This window comes from Dendrobates tinctorius, unplaced genomic scaffold (assembly GCF_039654945.1).
Source record: "Dendrobates tinctorius isolate UK_male_01 unplaced genomic scaffold, ASM3965494v1 ptg000129l, whole genome shotgun sequence".
In the NCBI taxonomy this organism is placed as follows: Eukaryota; Metazoa; Chordata; class Amphibia; order Anura; family Dendrobatidae; genus Dendrobates; species Dendrobates tinctorius.
In genome coordinates this window covers 20,332,653-20,352,501 of record NW_027361797.1, presented here as the reverse complement: position 1 = coordinate 20,352,501, position 19,849 = coordinate 20,332,653, and the positions used below count along the sequence as shown (strand labels likewise).

At 39.7% G+C, this 19,849-nt stretch overlaps 1 protein-coding gene across 3 annotated transcripts in view; it reads left to right on the top strand.

Annotated features, from left to right (window-relative positions):
* Positions 1-19,849, top strand: part of EMP2 (epithelial membrane protein 2) — a 93,442-nt gene that overhangs the window by 40,107 nt on the left and 33,486 nt on the right. Inside the window, exon 2 of one of the 3 annotated variants that reach the window (XM_073542837.1) lies at positions 13,518-13,635. The exons of 1 other annotated variant lie outside the window; for it this stretch is intronic. The gene's annotated coding sequence lies outside the window, so the exon portion shown is untranslated. Of the gene's footprint in view, positions 1-2,881; positions 3,021-13,517; positions 13,636-19,849 lie in introns of all 3 variants that reach the window. One more of the 3 variants, XM_073542838.1, reaches the window with a different exon arrangement.

Genomic DNA, 19,849 nt, shown 5'->3' with positions numbered 1-19,849 from the left:
TGGCGCCGTGGGACCGGAGTGACGTCGACAAAAGGTGAAGATGCCGAAGGGTTGGTATAAGAGCAGTGGCACGGGGCTTACATTTAAAGCGCCACTCCACTGATGAAAAAAGCAAAACGCTGGAGTGGTACTTTAAAAGTTTTTACAAACCATTTAAGCAGGCCATAAATATAAAAATCGATTGCACGAACCAATTTGTGCAAATTCAGTAGACTAATGTGCATGAAAGAACAAAAATAGAGATCAGCATGTTGGATCTTTTCCTCCAAGAAAAGAAATAAGCCAATACTCGAAGTGTGTGGCAGCAGCTTATTTCCCTTTCCCAAAAGAAATAAACATGGATGCCTGGCTGCACCCTATGTGTATATTTATTAAAGGGACAGGGAATGTATCTGTCAGCCAAATCGGCATTTATAGCCAAATAATATGCATGAAGAGAAGAGCTTTAGGCAAAGGCAGATTTCAGTCCACCAATCACCGCCTTCCTAAATCACTATTTTTAATCTTTTATGGACAATGTTGTGGATATATGTAAAATGATATGTAGCTATGTACATGAAATAGCACAGAGGGCTACATACCAATTAATATTGATAGGTCTTTCCTAGACTATTGAAACAGAGAGGCTGAATTTATACTCTACAGTTTTGGAAATCCGACTTGTGATTTAATTCTGCAGATACAATTGCGAAATCTAAACACTTTTGGGATATTTATTCTCAGAAATTATTTCTAGAGCTGTTAAGAATAAATCCAAGGGGATTAACTTTTTACAGAGCAAAGGATCGATCCTCGTTTTTGGTTCCTCTAATTGGGGATAGTCTGGAAGATCTACAGACCCCCAATTGTCTAGGTTTGAAGACTTAAATCTGATGTGTATGAATAATTTAATTCACTAAAGGTGTCTGATGATGAATAATAGATCAATTTGATTTCTAATTGCTTTTGTATGAAATCAGTATATGGGGCCATACCGCGCTCTATTATGTAATTGCTGTATTATGGCTCCTGTACATTTCATAGGTTGTGTTTGGGCATAATAAGGCAGTTTACAGAAAGGAAATGGTTCAGTTAAAAAATTACCATTTTCCCCAATACTTGCTCTGTCTTGAAGTCAATTTAAAAAAAAAATCTGTATTTTTTTTATCGTTTTATGCAACCCATATTCACACACTGTTTTTTAACTATAGTTGTGTTTAATGTCAATCTATTTGATGACCCATTTCTTGGTGTTGAGTAGTTTAAAGTCATATCCCTGTAGTCTGGCTTAAAGAGGTTGTCCAGCCTTAGGCTACAAATCTGCAATCACATACTTGCGGTCACATTAAAGTCCTGCACTGGAGAATCCTCATAACACGCAGTATGCACATACTGCGTGCGCTGTGAGGATTTACAAGTCTGCAGTCACATACAGAGACTGCAGCCTAAAGCCAGGCAATCCCTTTAAGCTCTTAAGTTAGTTTCTTCGATGCACAAAACCCTGGTTTCCACTGGTATGATCCTCAGCAGAGATATACGGTAACTAGAAACGGTTCTGTCTGTTTTCCTAAGGGGTACCTCACTCCACTAAGTTCTAAGCCATTTTTCCATGACATCAGGTTTAATAATTCTCTTTCATTATTCCTTTTTATACTATGTGATTGTATATACCATATTGTTTTGTTCACATTATGTAGCAGCTTTGTAAATTTTTTTGTGGAAAATCTGCCTACCTTTTCTGTCTAAATATTTAAAATGTAATAGCTCTGTTCCTCTTGCTCTGTAAACCGCACCCTTGAAGACCTAGGCTACCTTTTAATGGTGCCCAATCAGCATGTATAAACAATTGGTCATGGCAGTTAGTGGTTCCTTTTTGTTATTGTGGAGGCAAATTACCATACAGGAGTGTATGTATATATGTATATATTCCATGTGTTGAAATCAGAGGTGAACATGCCATACGCTCACTGTGAGTTCCCCAATCACCGGCCTAGCAGTGGAAGCAGCCGCGGCCACATCCATCATTCGTCAGTTAATTGTTTTATTGTCCTGACAATTGGAGGCAGCAGTTCCTTTGACAAATTGGTGTCAGCAGTGGGATTTGTGTGATCACCCAGCTGTTTTCCTTAACATAGATAATTAAAATAACGATCAGTGTTACTTTACCTTATAGCATCAGTAAACTGAACAGTCAAGGTCAGCTATTGTTTCTCAAGCAGGGAGCAGTTAAGTATATTTGACATGAATATATCTTCCTATGTTTGCAAAGCAGGCGTTACTGACACAAAAATGTCCGTACAATCTTCCATATTAAGTGATTCATCTGAAGTTCCAAGAATAGCTTCTTTTTTGTATATTCATGTATTTGTGAGAAAAGACTCATGGTGAATTACATAGTACAGGTGAAAAAGTGGAAATCCTGAAAAAGTGAAACTGCTGGAATGTGTTACCGCTGTTGGCACGGTATCCACTCTTATACTCTTGTATACTAATGGTGTAAAACTGAAGGGGAATTACAAAACGGATGATGGGCCAATACAAAAGTTTGGGCACCCTGCATGGTTAGTATCTAGCAGCACTCCCTTTTGCAAGTAGCTTGTAAACGCTTTTTGTAGCCAGACAAGAGTCTTTGAATTCTTGTTTGAGGGATTTTCATCCATTCTTCCTTGGAAAATTCTTCCAGTTCTGTGAGATTCCTGGGCAGTTTTGCATGTACTGCTATTTTGAAATCTAGCCATCGTTACAATGATATTCCCCTGTTCAGAACATGAGGGCCATTGTAAAATCTTTAACTTGCGCCTTTTGATGCAGTCTATTGTAGATTTTGGCATGTGTTTAGGATCATTCATTAGCCATTTGTAGAAGCCATCCTCGTTTCAACTTCAGCTTTTTTTTTTTACAGATGGTGATAGGATTGCATCAAGAATTTGTTGAAATTTCATTGAATCCAATCTTCCCTCTACTCATAAAATGTTCCCCCGTGCCATTGGCTGCAACACAACTCCAAAACATGATTGATCCACCTCCATACTTAATAGTTGGTGAGATGTTCTTTTCCTGAAATTTTGTGCCCTTTATTCTCCACAAATACCTTTCATCATTGCGGCCAAAGAGTTCTATTTTAACCTCACTGATACACAGGACTTGTTTCCAAAATACCTCAAGCTTGTTTAGATGTAGTTTTGCATACTTCTGATGCTGAATTTTATAGTGAGGACGCAGGAGAGGTTATCTTCTGAGGACTCTTCCATGAAGGCCATATTTGTGCAGGTTTCTCTGAATAGTAAAACAATGTACCACAACTGTAGAGTCTGCTAAATCATTCTGAAGGGCTTTTTCAGTCAAGCAGAGGTTCTGATCTGCCTCTCTAGCAATCCTATGAGCAAGACCTTATCTTGACCTCCACTGTTCCTGTTAACTACCATTACTTAATTACAATTTGGACTGACGAAAAGGCACTTTGCTATCTTCTTATAGTTTTCTGCAGCTTTTTTGGCCTCCACCATTTTCAGAGTGCTAGGCAGCTGCTTAGAAGAACCCATGGCTGCTGTTTAATGGCACAAGGTTAGAGGAGGCTGGGTTTGTATAAAGCTGGTAAATTTGCATCAACTGGCATTGATAGTGAACAAGCCATAACATTAACAGGCTAATTAAGGTCTACACATACAAATGTCAAAGGGTGCCCAAATTTTTGCATCAGCCCATTTTCCTTTTTGTAATTTTTAAAATATAAAAGATAAAAATGTTTTTTTGCTTTTTGGCTAAAATATAAAGGAAATGTGTCATGTTTAATTTGATCCCTTTTACAGATCATTTCATCTTCAGCTTGCTTAACTGTTCACAATAATAGTAATTTTAAACTGGGGGCACAAACGTTTACATGCTACTATGTGTGTGTATATGTATAATATATATATATATATATACACACATACACACATACATACCGTACATACACACATAGTGTGTATTGATATACTGCATATTATATAGTGACTGTTGCTCTTTATACAAATGGCTGGCCTGGAGTTGAATAGTCATTCAGTTATCTTTAACTGCTTGTTGCCAAACATAAATATTTTGGTGCTTCTAGGTATTTTTAATTTTGTCAGGTACATTCTAAATAAAGCTGAGGTTTGGCGCCCACAGTGACCCATCTATAATGGGAACAGTATTAGCACAGTAAATGTTATGATGCTTGAAACCCAGTTTAGAAACTAGTTTGCTTGGTAATATAGTAAAAAGGCTACTTTAGAAAACAAAAGTTTCATGCAAGCCTAGATATGTTTTCCTTTTCATTTGATTTCAATAAAATATCTATCAATTTACACAGATTGGAAAGTGACTGATTTTTTTTATCGAAAATCTGTGCATCAGGGAATGCATAGTCACCTTGAATGCTAAGTGGTCAATGGTGTCATGTAGTTATGAGCTGCGTTGGGTTTTGCTTTGGAAGATTGTCTTCTCTATATCAATTTCTGATCAGCAGTTATTGAAGTTCCTCCATGTGGAAATTGACAGATCTTTAATCAAGGATATAAAGGAAGTTTGTGTGCATAAGGTAAAGGATCTCTGCAAATATTATAGTAAAATACAGCAGGTTGATAATGTGTTTAGCTTGTAGGCTCCATCTAGTGACATCACTATACCTGCAAAGTGATAAATTGCATGTCCATGTATTTTTAAAATCTGCTTTAGGGCTATCTATATATAAGTCCATGTTGCATAACTATTCAGTGTTAGACTGAGGCTCTTGGGGCCAATTAAAGATCCTAAGTGCCCACCTACCATTTACACAGAACATATAGATGTACAGTCATGGCCAAAAGTATTGACACCCCTGCAATTGTGTCAGATAATATTCAGTTTCTTCCTGAAAATGATTGCAAACACAAATTCTTTGGTATTATTATCTTCATTTAATTTGTCTTAAATGAAAAAACACAAAAGAGAATGAAGCAAAAAGCAAAACATTGATCATTTCACACAAAACTTCAAAAATGGGCCGGACAAACGTATTGGCACCCTCAGCCTAATACTTGGTTGCACAACCTTTAGCCAAAATAACTGCGACCAACTGCTTCCGGTAACCATCAATGAGTTTCTTACAATGCTCTGCTAGAATTTTAGACCATTCTTCTTTGGCAAACTGCTCCAGGTCCCTGATATTTGAAGGGTGCCTTCTCCAGTCTGCCATTTTTAGATCTCTCCACAGGTGTTCTATGGGATTCAGGTCTGGACTCATTGCTGGCCACCTTAGAAGTCTCCAGTGCTTTCTCTCAAACCATTTTCTAGTGTTTTTTGAAGTGTGTTTTGGGTTATTGTCCTGCTGGAAGACCCATGACCTCTGAGGTAGACCCAGCTTTCTGACACTGGGCCCTACATTATGCTGCAAAATTTGTTGGTAGTCTTTTGACTTCATAATGCCAAGCACACGGTCAAGCAGTCCAGTGCCAGAGGCAGCAAAGCAACCCCAAAACATCAGGAAACCTCCGCCATGTTTGACTGTAGGGACCGTGTACTTTTCTTTGAATGCCTCTTTTTTCTCCTGTAAACTCTATGTTGATGCTTTTGCCCTAAAAGCTCTACTTTTGTCTCATCTGACCAGAGAACATTCTTCCAAAATGTTTTAGGCTTTTTCAGGTAAGTTTTGGCAAACTCCAGCCTGGCTTTTTTATGTCTCGGGGTAAGAAGTGGAGTCTTCCTGGGTCTCCTACCATACAGTCCCTTTTCATTCAGATGCCGACGGATAGTACGGGTTGACACCGTTGTACCATTAGACTGCAGGGCAGCTTGAACTTGTTTGGATGTTAGTGGAGGTTCTTTATCCAACATCCGCACAATCTTGCATTGAAATCTCTTGTCAATTTTTCTTTTCCGGCCACATCTAGAGAGGTTAGCCACAGTGCCATGGGCTTTAAACTTCTTGATGACACTGCGCACGGTAGACACAGGAACATTCAGGTCTTTGGAGATGGACTTGTAGCCTTGATATTGCTCATGCTTCCTCACAATTTGGTTTCTCAAGTCCTCAGACAGTTCTTTGGTCTTCTTTCTTTTCTCCATGCTCAATGTGGTACACACAAGGACACAGGACAGAGGTTGAGTCAACTTTAATTCATGTCAACTGGCTACAAATGTGATTTAGTTATTGCCAACACCTGTTAGGTGCCACAGGTAAGTTATAGGTGCTGTTAATTACACAAATTAGAGAAGCATCACATGATTTTTCGAACAGTGCCAATACTTTTGTCCACCCTCTTTGTTATGTTTGGTGTGGAATTATATCCAATTTGGCTTTAGGACAATTCTTTTTGTGTTTTTTCATTTAAGACAAAGTAAATGAAGATAATAATACCAAAGAATTTGTGTTTGCAATCGTTTTCAGGAAGAAACTGAGTATTATCTGACAGAATTGCAGGGGTGTCAATACTTTTGGCCATGACTGTAGACTTTGAAATATTTTGCTTTTGTTGTAGCTATTACTGTACACACATGACATAATAAAAAAATTTTTTAATAAATAATCCCATCTCAAGTTGTTGGCTCCAAATGGGTTGTCTTCCAGTAGTTTATTGAAATCCATTATTCTGCCAGAGCCAGGACCCTTGGTGGACCAGTCCTACCCCCGTATTTTTAACATGGCGAGACATTTTATGAGCTAGATGTATCGTTTAATTTAATTTTTTAATATTGATTTCAATGATAACTTATTCATGTTGCCCAAATTATGGTTCACTTTTGCACAACTGCAGCCAGTTGTGTTTGACTCTGAAATGCTCTAGTGCTTCAAAGAAAATATTGTTAAAAGAAAAACCTGTCAATCACCTACATCAGTGCTGGGAAAAACAAGCCAAGGGCGGCAATGGACTAGTCTCATCTCCGGCTATGGCCCCTAGCCGGGCCTTCTAACTATATTTTCTCGAAAATGTCAAAGTGTTTCAGAAAAAAATATAATTGGCTGATATCATATAGCCAGGGTCTGATTAATGGTGCCCATGGTGTGTAACATGAGCCAGTAGACACATTCACTTGTAACTATAGGGATGCAGAGGTTGCCAACATACATCTACCCTAGTGTCTGTGTCTGAGGAGAACTAATTGCTCCTTCCAACAACTCTTTTCTAAATATTATGTAATAGTTTTTGCATCTTTTGGCTTAGAGACCAAGTCATTCCTTTGGTGAGGTATGCGACGGAGGAGAGTGACGTGCAGTTTTATAATGAATCGACTGACTGTAAAGAATGTACATCCTTTCACAGATGAGCAATAGCTTTGCTCTATCCAACCTACATGGCATCTCCTGCTATGTACTTGAGCATGTGGGGAGTCACTACCGTACAAAGCCAAATGGTGTTGTCTAGAAAATCACAAAGATCCAGGAACCAAGGAACCAGATGCTCTCCTCTTGGTTAACAATTTATTAGTAACTTATGGCTTAAAAAATGCCCTGAGTTGCATGAAACGTTGCATGTAATTTTAATCTGAACATACTGTTACTACTAAAGTGTTCAATTGGACGAAAGCGTCTACTGTCTTGAAACCTGAATCTTTGAATACGCTGACAATGCTGTGGAGGGTTGTACCAAGTCTGCATGGACTACAGAGTAGTGCACAGGAATACATCAATTTCAAATGTCCAGAGAATCACAAATTGGCTAGTGTGAATGAACAGAAAATATAGATATTCTTTTTTCTCCCAGAACAAAGAAAAATATGCAAAATTCTTGACCAGCTTCCGTGCCCTTGCTGAAGAAGAGAATCCCCACAGCATGATATATTGTAATGCCACCACTCTGTTTGACTGTGGGGATGGTATTTTCAGGGTGATGAACAGTGTTCGTTTTCTGACACACATAGCACTTTGCAATTCGCCCAAAAAGTTTTACTTTCATGTCATCTGACCAGATCATCTTCTTCCACATGGCATGTAGGGGACATAGCTAATATGTGGAAGAAGCTGCACTCTCTCTGTTTGGGTTGACATCTATGTCTGTAAATCTAAGCACATTTTTGGTAATAATTGTGCACTGTCACTGGGTCACAGTAATGCTTTGTACCTGTGATAATTGAATTTTCATTTGTTCTGTATGTTCAGTAGTAATTTTCTAGTAGGAGATTCCTGTGTGTGGGCTTGGCTTTTTGCATGGAGATGGTAATTAAGTTTGGGGCTTGGCTCTGAGTTTCTGGAGGCTTGTGAACTGAAGATCCTTGAGTGATTGGATTTGTCATGACCTGTAATATGTGAAAATGGCCTGAGGGACTGCACATTTGACTTTACATGTACTTTGTGGAGACACTCAAGGCACAAGACTGCGGAAAGGATTTTCATTGTTTCTGAAAGTAGATCTTTAGTTTATTGTGGGAGAAATGCAATTAGGCTGCGAACACCTATATTTTGGAGGGTGCTTCCATTTAAAAAGCATACAAGCTATAGCATTGCTATGACACCTTATACTTACATCCGTCTAGGGCTGTAACTTTTATGTTTCAATTTACCTATTGTCTTTAATCATATGGTTTCTGCAAGTGAGATACAAGGACCAGGACTACTTTATATGTCTGGCAGTATGTTAGCAATCTATAGACTGATATTAGTGGCGCCCTATAGGAAATGCAGTGCTTTATGTCTACACATGTTTGAATATTTCCATTCATGGCAGCATACACAGATATACATAATTGTGAGGACTGCAATCACAAAGTATAATAAGGCCTTATAACCTTTCCAAATACATAGATTAACTTGGATAGGTCTTCATTTCTGGATGTCAACATTGAAGGTTCCAATTCAATGACTGTATGAGGAATTGATTCTCATTAGGGCTCATACTCACTTGCGAGAAACCCAGGCACTCGGGAGCGGAGCGTTCAGTTGCATAGAAATACATACAACTGAATGCTCTGATCCGAGTGTCGGCGGCAGTGCCTGGTATTGATGTGCGAGACTCATCCGAATTTCTCGCAAGTGAGTATGAGGCCTTAGAGTGAGGCCACGCTCACTGTATGGATTGTGCCCAGGAATATGCATATCGCATATGCGACCGCCATTCTTGGGGCAGAGAATGACAACTCCTTCCAGCGCACAGTGCATGTACTGGGAAGATTCAAAAGTTTACAATCACAAAGAGGGACTGCAGACTATTTATTTTAGACCGGACAACCCCTTTAAAGGGAATCTGTCAGCATATATAATGCTATGTTATCTGAAGACAGCATTAGATAGGGGCTGTTTCAACACAGAATTCACTGAAGTGTCACTTGTCAGTGAGTGCTGTTGTTTACTAACTGTGAAGGATTTATCACTGAGAGATTAACATTGCCAGACTAGTCCAGCAATGCCCCTCCTGTGATGAGCACCTCACTGTCTATAGACTTTGTACATGGAGAGCCTGGTAGGGGCGGGGTTAGCTTAATCAGCTCTGCTTCACTCTAAATTTAAAAACTCTGATTGTGTCAGAGCAGCTGTACCCAGTAAACTAAGTGATACATTGTTGGATTCGGTTTCTCTTTACTTACATCAGGCTGCTATCAGTTGAGGTAGCCAAAAACTGCTGACAGATTCCCTTTAAGGTCCTCATTCACCCATTCTGGTGAGAACATCTAATGTACTTTATATGGGGGCCTTCCCACTCTCCCCAGACAGATGATGACAGGGTAGAAAAGGATTGGCAGTTGGGAGTTCAATGCTCAATTATTTTGTTTTCAGACAAAACCAGCCGATAGTAGAGGAGTCTAGCACTGGCTTTATTTCTTGGAAATACATTACCTCAGCCAAGCCAAGCGCTCATTTGTGTGTGGAAATCAGGAAAACTAATTGTTTGCCAAATGAACATTCATCGAGGGTTATCCCATGTGTATGGCCAGCTTTAGAGTGAACATCTGTATGGTCAGCTTTTAATTACAGACCTTTTGAAATTTGGAACACATGATTAATAAGCACTTTTTAGCAAGAAAAAAACATGTTTAATAAGTATGTGTATCTTATAGTCCCCATGCAACTTCCTCTTATCGAGGAGCACCTTTTAAAGTCATGTGACTTGTTACATGCCTGGAAGAAATGTAGCTGAGATGTGTGTGTGTTGCAGCTGAGCTGTGTGCGCAGATGTAGCTGTTCTGTGTGTGCATATTCTGTGCATGCAACAGTGTTGTGTATAAGTGTTATCTGCAGAGAGGTTAACTAGATCAACCCCTTTATGACCGCCGATCCGCCTTTTAACGGCGGTAATTAAGGGTACTTAAACGACAGCGCCGTTAATTCATGGCGCTGTGGAGTAAGTAAATAGCGCCCCCCAGTGTCGGATTTTTTCCGGGGTCTCGGCTGCCGGGGGTAGCTGAGACCGCAGAGAACATGAATCGGGTCGGTTTTTACCAACCCCGCTTTTGCGATCGCCGTTATTAACCCTATAACGGCGATCGCAAAAAAAGCCGCAATTTTGCATTTAATTTCTCTTTCCTCTGATGTGATCGCACATCAGAGGAGAGAGAAATAGGATCTCCCATCCCCCTCTGTACCTCCTGATGGTCTTCCATCCTCTCCCAGTGGTCCTCTATCCCGCCGGTGTCCTCCGATGGGCACCGCCATTTTGGATTCGGAAGTAAATTATCAAAATAAAAAGAATAGTAAATAACCCCTTGTTTCTCATCCCCTTAGTTAGGCAAACATAATGAAATAAAGAAAACATTTTTTTTTTCATTTTTCCATTAGGGTTAGGGCTAGGGTTAGGGCTAGGGTTAGGGCTAGGGCTAGGGCTAGGATTAAGGCTAGGGTTAGGGTTGCAATTAGGGTTAGGGCTAGAATTAGGGTTAGGGTTGGAATTAGGGTTAGGGTTAGGGCTAGGGTTAGGGTTAGAATTAGGGTTAGGGTTAGAATTAGGGTTAGGGCAAATTGGGATTAGAGTTAGAATTAGGATTAGGGATTAGAGTTAGAATTAGGGTTAGGGGTGTGTTGGGATTAGGGTTGGAGCAAGTATTGAGGGGTCTCCACTATTTACCAACTTTGGGGGTCTAATTTCTCCTGTTACCCTTGGGAAAAAAAAATTGGGGGCTAAAAAGATCACTTTTGTGGAAAACAAAAAGACTTTTTTATTTTCACGGCTCTGTGTTATAAACTTCTGTGAAACACTTGGGGGTTCAAAGTGCTCACCACACATCTAGATAAGCTCCTTGGGGGGTCTAGTTTCCAAAATGGGGTCACTTGTGGGGGGTTTATACTGTTTAGGCACATCAGGGGTTCTGCAAATGCAACATGACGCCCGCAGACCTTTCCATCAAAGTCTGCAATTCAAAATTGAGCTCCTTCCCTGCCGAGCGCTCCCATGTGCACAAACAGTGGTTCCCCCCCACATATGTGGTACCATCGTACTCAGGACAACTTGCACAACAAATTTTGTGGTCCAATTTCTCCTGTTACCCTTGAGAAAATAAAACATAGCGTGCTAAATTATCATTTTTAAGGAAAAAAAGTGATTATTTTATTTTCACTACTCTGCGTTATAAACTTCAGTGAAGCACTTGGGGGTTCAAAGTGCTCACCACACATCTAGATAAGTTCCTTAAGGGGTCTAGTTTCTAAAATAGTGTCACTTGTGGGGGGTTTTCACTGTTTAGGCACACCAGGGGCTCTCCAAAAGCGACATGGCGTCCAATCTCAATTCCAGCCAATTCTGCATTGAAAAAGTCAAACGGTACTCCTTCCCTTCAGAGCTCTACCGTGCACCCAAACAGTGGTTTACCCCCCCCACATATGGGGTATCAGCGTACTCAGGACAAATCGCACAACAACTGTGGGGGTATAATTTCTCCTGTTACCCTTATAAAAATAAAAATTTGGGAGCGAAAAGATCATTTTTGTGGAAAAAAAATGATTTTTTATTTTCACAGCTCTACGTTATAAACTTCTGTGAAGCACTTGAAGGTTCAAAGTGCTCACCACACATCTATAAAAGTTCCTTAATGGGGTCACTTGTTGGGGGTTTCCACTGTTTAGGAACATCAGGGGCTCTCCGAACGCAAAATGACATCCGATCTCAATTCCAGCCAATTCTGTGTTGAAAAAGTCAAACGGCGCTCCCTCCCTTGGGAGCTCTGCCATGCGCTGAAAAAGTGGTTCACCCCCACATTTTGAGTATCAGCGTATTCAGGAGAATTTGCACAACAAATTTTGTGGTTCGTTTTCTCTTTTAACCTTGTGAAAATAAAAAAAATTTGTTCTGAAGTAAATTTTTTGCAAAAAAAAGTTAAATGTTAATTTTTTCCTTCCACATTGCTTTAGTTCCTGTGAAGCACGTAAAGGGTTAATAAACTTCTTGAATGTGTTTTTGAGCACCTTGAGGGGTCTAGTTTTTAGAATGGTGTCACTTTTGGGTATTTTCTGTCATGTACACCCCTCAAAATGACTTTAAATATGATGTGGTCCCTAAAAAAATGGTTTTGTAAATTTTGTTGTGAAAATGAGAAATCACTGGTCAAATTTTAACCCTTATAACTTCCTAACAAAAAAAATTTTGTTTCCAAAATTGTGCTGATGTAAAGTAGACATGTGGGAAATGTTATTTATTTAGAAATTTGTGTGATACATCTCTCTGATTTAAGGGCATAAAAATTTAAAGTTTTAAAATTGCAAGATTTTCAAAATTTTCGCCATATTTCTGTTTTTTTCATAAATAAACACAAGTCATATCGAAGAAATTTTACCACCAACATGAAGTACAATATGTCATAAAAAACATTCTCAGAATTAGCGGGATCCATTAAAGCGTTCCAGAGTTATAACCTCATAAAGTGACAGTGGTCAGAATTGTAAAAATTGGCTGGGTCATTAAGCTGCAAACTGGCTGTCACTAAGGGGTTAAGATAAATTAGTAGCTAATATACAGATGTCTCAAAAGCCCAGCAAATCTGTGAGTTTACAGCTTCAGTTGAGCCTATCATGTCCCCAAACACTATTAACCTGCAGATATAAGCTTAATCTGCAGGCAAATAGAATCCCAATGCTTCCTGGCTTCCATACTGATGATGTTATACCTCCTTGTAGCTGCCGGCTTTCAGTCATAGAGACAGTGCTGTATTCATGGCCCTGGCACTCTGACAGCTCCCATTGCATAGTTGCACTACAGAGTGAGCTGTCAGTGTTCTGGAGTGTGCTTATACCCTCTGCTTTCTGTGTACTGAGCGGTGACTGCAGCTGCTCTGGCACTCCTTTACGACTGAAAGCCGGCAGATCCCAAGAGGAATAAATGTATTTTTTTTCCATTATCCACACATTGTATAAGGCACACAGATAGTATTGTAATGCTACTAGGCCTGCAGATTAACCCTATATATATAAAGAGTAATAGATTTTGGGAACATGACAGGCTCCCTTTAAAGCATTGCTTCAATGGAAACTTTGTAATGCTTTATGTGTCCGGTTTTGGCCCTGAATGAAAACTGAATGCTTGTTGCCAGATTCCTTCATGAAGAGTTATCACTACTTTCCTGGGTTCCTCAATGTATTTTAACAGCCCTAGACATATACTTTATTATATACCTTCCAGATTCAAAGTAAGGACTTGCCAAAATTCCAGTTACTTCCTGTGACAACACGTCTGATCTCCCGTGTCCTGGGCTGTGGAATCTGACTAGATGTAACAAACACGAGACCTTTCTGTGTGGGTGAGTGGTGCTTTAGTTTCTGTCACCGCTTCTAAGCATGCATAATACCAAAAAACTTTTTGTGTCACATTTTCAGGAGCCATAACATGCATCTCCACTAACCCTGAACCCTCAATCTTTATTATGTGCATGTGCCATCACATTCAGTGTGAATGGAGAGGAACCAAAGTAACCACTACAAATAACGGCGCTGCAGCCAGGGGATTGGAAATGTCACAGAGAAGATGGAAAAAGCTAAAACAGTGATGGAGTAGGTAGCTGGGGGTGATCATGAGGATAACCAAAATGGAGTAGGTAGCTGGAGGTGATCATGAGAATAACCAAAATGGAGTAGGTAGCTGGGGGTGAACATGGGGATAACCAAAATGAAGTAGGTAGCTGGGGGTGATCATGGGGATAACCGCGAGGAGCTTGTGATCCCATCTGTCATTTTGCTTTTAATAAGTAGAGAAATATTGACATCTCGTTAATAATGGAATAAGTCACACATTTTGAAAAGCAAGGCATTTTGCATAAGTTGTGTTTTCACTTTGGCTTACGTATACATTGCCAAGTAAAGGAAAGCCTCTTTGCCTTCTCTTCCAACTTTGTAGCCACCTATAGAATGCTTTCCCAATCTCTACTGAGTTTCCATACATATGGTTTGGGTCATGCGCCTCTGGAGGTGGCTGAGTCATCTTGCGTAACATTAAATACTCCTTCCATCTTTATCAGATGGCTCTTACACCACCCGGAGCAGTGTTTTGGGTTATGTCCTGCTGAAGTTAATCGGCAGCTAAGTCAAAACCAGACAAGGCAGCTTGCTGCTGCAGGATATTGTAGGAGGTATGGCGGTAACATGTACTTCAATTATAATGCAGGAACATTCTATAAATTCTCTGAGGGATTATTTTTGGCACACAGTTGGACATACTGTATATGAGCTAAAGATGCATCATAGTTAATGCAATACTGTATGAAACACCAGGTTTAGTAATTCTCTTCATTGGCTATTGCTTCATACTTTCCGAATCTCATAAGCTTACAACAATTCTAACCAAAAATGGCAAATTTGGACTCATCAGACCAATAAAAAAGTGGTGTCTGATTTTCACTGCCAGTATTTTCGTATGAATTGCCGTCAGATGGCAATGTATTGGAATCTATTTGTAATCCAATGAATTATAACAGAAATATAAAGTTTAAAATAAAATTACCTCTGATAAAAAAAAAATATATAAAAAGCTTTCTTTTAAAATACTTATTTTCTATACTTGTCTAAGAAATTACTCAGGATTTTGGCTGAATTTTGCGTTTTAATTTTGTTGCATGGTTTTAGTAATAATTACATGATGTCTCAGTACGTCCTGGGCTTGAGATCCAAGGTTTTTGGGTCATGGTACACAGCAGTGAAATCTTGTTCCATCGCACTGGATGATCACAAGCATGTTGGTTTTGCAGTTGTCAGCTAGCAGGAGATGGGGCCAGGTTTAATAACTGCCCTGGAGGAGCTGCTGCTGTCTTGGGTACATTATTGAACTGATAGGAGGGGTAAGAAGAGTGAATACAAGGGAGTGGCTTTGCAGAAAATGACAACAGGCCCCAATTCATCAAAGCTTTTACTTTAGAAAACTGGAATAAAAAACTTTGAAAAGTCATAACATTTTTGTCCAATGTGAGGCTGCATTCTGTGGTAGGTCTGCTTTGGGAAGTCTATGTGGTCTGTGAACAATGGCAGCCTTGTTGGGAGCCAAGAAGCCTTAGGGTTACAATAGACTTTACAATAGACTTCAAGAATAGGGGAAGCTTTAATGAGATCAGGCATTTGTGTGTCACCTTAGGAGGAACTAGTGTGTAAAGGAGTGTTGAATGCCATGTAAATGCCATGTTCGGAGACATTAGAGGATTGTCATAAGGGTATACTGTTGATACTTGGGCCAGGTATGTGAATAAACTCTCATCCAGGAAAGTTGAATTGGTGACAGTGCACATAGCACCGACCCGTGTTCCTGTAACATTGACCAGTGTCTAAGTCATGTCCTGTCCAGATTTAAAGTTGAGTTGTGTTAAAATCATGCTGAAATTGCATTACAAATTACGGTATTTGTTTTGTACCACCCAGAGTGGTCGGCAACCATCAAGCATACTATGCCTTTCTTTGTGATCTATAACCACTAAGCGTCCTGTACTCTGCACAAAGTAAAAATGTTTATTCTACAAACACTCTCTGCAAGTATTACTTTGAAGGCAAATGCTTCACTGACTTGTACAAATGTTCACATAACTACTAGGTGGGGCAGAGATCTGAGTACCAAAGGTTATTTGCCCCCTGGGTCAAAAAATATAAAACCAGCCTAGTTCATGGGTCTTATAATCCAGATATTTTGCATATTTTCGATGTTTTCTCATACTAGCAGTCTACAGCTTTGTGCTCTTGGCAATCTTTCGTGTTTCCTTCCAGTAGTCGCTGCAATGTGCAGAATTTGAATTGAAGAACTAGATTGATGAGATAATAGTATGGTGCAGCCCAGGGTTTACCTCTAAGGTAAAGAACAGAAGACATAAAACCCTTTTTGACATGCCAGCCTCTAGACAAGACTTAGGCTAGTTTCACATTAGCGTTTTTTTGCGCTGCGCATCGTGCTCATAAAAAACGCAAAGAAAAACGCAAAACAAACGCGCGTTTTTTTAACATCATGCGCACGCTGATGCGTCAAAAAAACGCAGCGTTGCTTGCGTTTTACATGCGTTTTTGCATGCGTTTGCGTTTTTTTATGCACATGCGTTTTTAGGTGTGACATTTTTTCCATTGTCTAGAGAACATTCTAGACTTGTTTCACTCAAAAACGCATGCGCAAAAAAACGCAACCGTGCACAAGACCATGCGCACGCATGCGTTCCCATAGACTTCAATGTGTTGTTTTTGCGCATTCCGTGCACAAGCGTGCGCATGCGTTTTTTTGCCGAGACAGGGCGCACCAAAAAATCCAACATGTTGCGTCTGGCGCGCCTGGCGCAAAAGACAAAAAAACGCATGCGCACGAAAACGCAAGTGTGCGCAAGACCATACGCACGTCATGTTAAACATAGGTGCGCAGTGCGCATGCGCACGGGTGCGCACGATGCGCAGCGCACAAAAGCGCAAATGTGAAACCAGCCTTACCTAAGTGTGGCACCCCCAGGAGTATGGTCGCTACAGTGGCGGTACCGAGTATCCCACAGCCCTGGAGGTGATCCATAAGCATTATTTTATCCATGGTATTTGGAAAAGAAAATGTCTTTTCTTTTCCAATACCACATCTTCACCAGAAGCAGCATTGCAAATTGAGTTTTGTTTGTCTATATATTTTAAGCTTTCCCACTTCCTTCCAAATCCTTATCCTCTGCCATTTTGTTTTTTTTGAAAGTTGACTGCGCTTCATTTATATCAGTGACCCTTCATCAGGATGCAACCACTCAACCACTCCAAAGACTCAGTATATGTCAGCTCCCATACCATATGTCATTTACAATATTGATGCATTTTTGCATCTTTTTTGTCAGGGGTTCACAACTCCAGTCCTCAAGGTCCACTAACAGATCATGTTTTTAGTTTATCCTCAGTATGGCACAGGTGATAATTTAATCACCTGCAGAGGTGATGGTTCCAGCACCTTGTGCAATGCTAAGGAAATCCTGAAAACGAAATGTTGGTGGCCCTTGAGGACTAGAGTTGTACATCCCTGCTCCTGGTGAGTGATCTGACACCAGACCAAATAGGGGTCATGGGATATCCTGTGCCACGATCGGAAGGTACCCCAGCAGTGTACGGGCAATAAGTTTTGATTCTGGGAACACACAGGCTACTGTATCCATCCATATGCAATAGCGTCCTAAACAAGGGTCAGTTAGAAACAGAATTTTACCCTTTAACTTTCGCTGTACAGAGAATTTGGAGCTATTTATCCGGTTCGTTGATATCGGGTGAACCTGTCTAAATTCAGCGGGTGTTCATAAAGAAAATTTTCATACAGTGCCTAAATAATGCAATAAATGTGCATCAAAATATGTAGGCAATATAGCACGTACAAGAAATGCTGCCGAATCAGCCTCGGGACACGTTTTTCTAGACAAACAAGTTTGTTCATAGCTTTGTACATAGTGGTCTGACGGAAATAAATTACATATGTGATAGTGTAAGGTTGGTTTGAGGTTACATTACATCTCTGGTGGTCTAGGGTCAATTGGGGGTTTGAAATTAATATTTTTGGTGGTCTGGGAGATAAAAGGGTAAGACATAAATGTCATTGCTCAGACCAATAAATTTGTATCTGTGTAGATAACATAAAAAAACATGAAGCTGTTTTTACAGTCAAGTTGGTCAGCCCTTTCGATGACTCACCCAGCAAGCAGCACTGCCGCCTCCACAGTCAGTCTTCTACTAGAACCCACAAGAATGTCCCAGGGGAGACTGATAGTGCATTGAAGATTTTGGATGGGTTTTTATGATCTTGAGTCACATTGTCCACATTGTCCTTCATTTGTTTTCAGGCCATGGGCAGAGGAGAATAGTTGATGATACCACAGTACACAACCAGTAGTGTTTAAATATTAGTTTCTTTAACCCTTAGTGACAACCCACTTGTTCAAACATCTAGAATGTTTCAGTATATCCCAGTGATTCTGAGCTTGTGTTTTTCCTGACACATTGTACTTTATGTTAGTGGTAAATTTAGGTTGAAAATACAGCAAAAAATGCCAAATTTTTGTCAAAAATGACACATATATCTCACCCCAAAACTTAATATATCTATACAGCAATAAGTGAGGTTACAAAATAACTTTTAATATGTAACTTAAAAGCTCCAAAACAATAATGTCACCAATAGTGATTAAGAGGATGGGTAATCCCTAGAAAAAGATGGGAACCACCCAACCGCATCAATCAGGATATAAAACGTTGCTAATGTATCATATCAGGCAACAGTTTGTAAACAGGATACAGCATTTAACAGTTAGCACACAATGCCATAACCAATTGCATATATGTATATTGTGTTTGGCTAAACCAAAAAAGGTTTATAGCCACGAGATACAAGAAGGTGAGATATATAAAATAGCAACAATCTCACCGGTTTTTGCAGACGGCCAGGAGTCTCCTCCAGGGATACTCTGTATACACACAGGGAGATAGCGATAGGAAGACAATACCCTGTCAAATCCCTCAAAAACTAACCATCATCTGATCCCCAGACTCCTGCCCTTACAAGGGCAGTCCACAGCTCACCCTATATTGCGCATGCCCTGCACTTTCCCTTAGAAGAGCGTCCCAACGCGTTTCATCCAAGTAAATCTTCAGGGGACTAACTTGTTGCAAAGTGCCATAGTGCTAAAGCTCAAAACATGGATTCTTCCACTATAAAGAAATATAAGAAATGTAATGAAAATTTTTGAAGCAAATTTTTCAATTTTATATTTTTAATACAGATAATCATATCACACAAAAAAGCAAATAAAGAACATTTCCCATATGTCTATTGTAAATCAATATCATTATTTAAATGCCCTTATATTTTGTTAGCATGTTAGAAAGGTTAAAAGTTTAGTCACAATTTTTTATTTAATCAAGGAAATTTATATATATTTTTTTAAAGAACCTATGAAGTCACTTTAATGAGTCTATATACTGGAATATCCCCAAAAGTTACACTACCGTTCAAAAGAATGGGGTCACCCAGACAATTTTGTGTTTTCCATGAAAACTCATACTTTTATTAATCAAATGAATTTAAAATCTAGTCCAGACACTGGCAAGGTTCGAAAAAAAGATTTTTATTTGAAATAATAATTTTCTCCTTCAAACTTTGGTTTCGTCAAAGAATGCTCCCTTTGCAGCAATTACAGCATTGCAGACCTTTGGCATTCTAGCAGTTAATTTGCTGAGGTAATCTGGAGAAGTCTCACCCCATGCTTCCAGAAGCCCCTCCCACAAGTTGGTTTGGATTGATGGGCACTTTTTGCGTACCATACAGTCAAGCTGCTCCCACAACAGCTCAATGGGGTTGAGATCTGATGTCTGCGTTGGCCACTCCATTACACATAGAATACAAGCTGCCTGCTTCTTCCCTAGTTCTTGCATTATTTGGAAGTGTGCTTTGGGTCATTGTCATGTTGTAGGAAGAAATTGGCTCCAATCAAGTGCTATACACAGGGTATGGCATGGCGTTGCAAAATGGAGTGATAACCTTCCTTATTC